We start from the raw sequence: 3,229 nt of genomic DNA on the forward strand, positions 1-3,229 counted from the left end.
CACTCCCTACCACCTAATCTTCCCATCCAACCATCAAAACTTCATCATCAACCCTTGAAGAGAGAGCTTAGGGGCCAAGGATTCCAAGGAGCTAAAGAAAGAGTGATATAGGTGGGTGTTTTATAGGTTTAGATTACAATTTTTGTGATGAACCAAGTGGGGCCTACCGATTGATGGTATGGATCCCATTTGGGACCCATCTTGATGTATATATTATGCTAGGATGACTCATAGTGGCGGAGCCCTCCATCACTCATTTTTCCTCTCTTCCTCTCTATCTCTCTTTTTCCCTAACGATGGTCCACCCTTGACATATGTACTTGATCCACGCTGTCCATCTAGGCCATCCACCAAGTGGGCCTACATAGGTGGTGAAATCCCACTACAGCGTGAGTGTTGATGGTTTGTGGTGGACGCTGCTGCCAGCGTCCAGAGAACTCTACAGCAAGCCACGTCCAGCTTGTGGTAGTATAGAGAGGGGTTGTGGGACCACAGCAAGCCCCCTCCTTTGATGTATGTATCCGACCCACACCGTCCACCCTATTTCCCAGCTCATTTTAGGTGTTGAGCTAAAAAATGAAGCCAATCTGAATCTTTGGCAAGCCATATTGTAGAAAGTAGTAGTTTTGGGTGATATAAATTGTTAGGGCTCGCTGTGATGTTTCTGTGTATCAGAACATGTCCAATATTGGACTCATTGGAACTGTCCCGAGCCCGGGAATCCAACCAAAGGAGTGGATCCTCTTGACGTGGCCCCCACCTATGAAAAACCATCATAAAACTATATATATATATATATCTATGTATGTATGTAGTAGAGGGGCTGGAAGCCCATTGATGCTGACGTTCAGCGTCCAGAGGACGCTACAACATCCTAATGCTGGACATGGCTGGGACCGTGGGCCCCACCATAGGCCCCACCATGATGTAAGTCGGTCATCTACACCGTGCATTTGATGGGTCCCCTTTAGAAATGGGTCACCCTAAAAAATCAGCCGTACACGGAACTCAGGTGGTCCACATTACAAAGCAGCAGGGGATTGAACGTCTACCATTGAAACCCTTTTGGGTCATAGAAGTTTTGGATAAATATGAAATTTGTTTTAATTCAAGTCTTTGTGACCTTATAAACAGACGGGATGGAAAATAAACGTTATGGTGGGCCCCACGTGGGACCCACTGTGCAACGGATTGGCTGGTGTACAACAGCTATATAGCTACTGCAATGACGTCTGCAAGTTCTCTGAGTCTGATCACAGGTATGTGTTGTATCCAAATCATCCACCCACCGTCCAGATGTGTGGATGGTGTGGCCTACCCTGATACGTGGGGACCACCAGCTATATGTGTTGTATGCCCACACCATTCGTCCAAACAGCGGGACCCACCTTGATATAAGTGTTTTATATCCACACCGTCTGTACTTGGACGGTGGTAGGTGTAGCCCACATGATGCATTTCATATAAATATAATATGTTATTATATAATATAATATTATATTATGGTGGGCCCCACATGGGACCCACCTGGTGTGGATAACGGATTGGCTAGTGTTCCTCACATAGCTATATAACTGCTGTAAATGACGTCAGCAGGCTATGGGTCTGTTGAGTTATATCCAACCGTTCATCCACGTTGCTGGAGAGGCCGCGCATCCACATGAGTGGAGCATGCCTTGATGTATATGTTTCATCCCTGTCGTCCATTTGGTGGGTCCCACCTTGATTGTATGAGTTATATCCCCACCGTCCATCTCTGGACGGTGCTGTGGGATGCACCGTGATGTATGTGTTTCTCCATGCCGTCCGCCCATTCCTGCAGGACAGTGGGACCCACCCACATGTGTGGGGTGGGGCCTACCTTGATATATGTATTCTATAGCCACGCCGTCCATCTGTTGTTCTATGGAACCGACCCTGATGTATGCGGCTTACATCCACACTGTCCGTCCGTTTTGGGCTGTGTGGGCCCCTACCTAGATGATGTGTTGTATACCACACCTTCCATCTGTGTGTGGTCCACCTCGATATATGTATTTTATATATACGTTGTACGTCCGTGGCCCACCGTGATATATGAGTTAAATCCACACCATGCATCCGTGAGGTCATATGATGCATATCCACATTGTCCACATGGGACATGGGCCCCCACGATGTATATGTCTAATCCAAACGACCCAATCTAATGTGTATAAGGCTCATTTGGCAAGGCCCGATGTGATGTAATGAGCCCATTGTGATATGTATTAGACCCATGTGATGTGACCCACTTGATGTATATGTAGGCCCATTATTGTGGCCCACTAGATGTATATGAGGCCCATTGTTGTGGCCTATCTTGACGTATATGAGGCCCATTGTTGCGGCCCATCTTGATGTATATGTAGGCCCATTGTTGTGGCCCACTTGATGTATATGAGGCCCATTATTGTGGCCTATCTTGACGTATATGAGGCCCATTTATGCGGCCCATCTTGATGTATATGAGGCCCATTGTTGCGGCCCATTGTGATGTATATGCGGCCTGTGTTTGAGGCCCATGGGTTGTGGCCCATTGTGATGTATTTGAGGCCTATGGGCTGTGGCCCACTTGATGTATATGAGGACCATGTAATGCCGCCCATTGCGATGTAAGAGGCTCATGAGATGCGGCCCATTGCGATGTGTAAGGCCCATGTAATGAGGCCTATGTAATGTGGCCCAATTGTGATGTGATGAGGCCCATTGTGATTGTATATGAGGCCATGGGCCCACTATATGTTAGGCTCTATGTGGGCCACTCATTGGGAGCAATGTTGGTTAAATTTCCACATTGATGGACAATGATGGTTAAATGTCCACATTGTGACCTTCCCTTAGGCCTTGTTAGGTCCATTCTCATCATTCTCTAAATGGGTTAACCCAAATATGTGGGCCCCATTGATGTTGCATGGTCCATCATCGCCGTAGATGGATGACTCCGTGCTACTAAATTTGGCATATCCACAGCCGAGGGCCGATCCTTATATTATGGTTTAGATCGACTGTTCATCTACGGACCCCATCTTGCATATATGCCGATTATCGATGTCGATTATTAAGACCAATTCTCGATGCCGATTATCAGTGCCAGTTATCGATACCGATTATATATGAGTATGTGACAGCATAGTATCATGATACATGCCCATACGCATCATCTGCATGTTTGTTATGAGATGTGGTTGACTACTGTATATGTCATAGG

This window comes from Magnolia sinica, chromosome 5 (genome assembly GCF_029962835.1).
Source record: "Magnolia sinica isolate HGM2019 chromosome 5, MsV1, whole genome shotgun sequence".
NCBI lineage: Eukaryota > Viridiplantae > Streptophyta > Magnoliopsida > Magnoliales > Magnoliaceae > Magnolia > Magnolia sinica.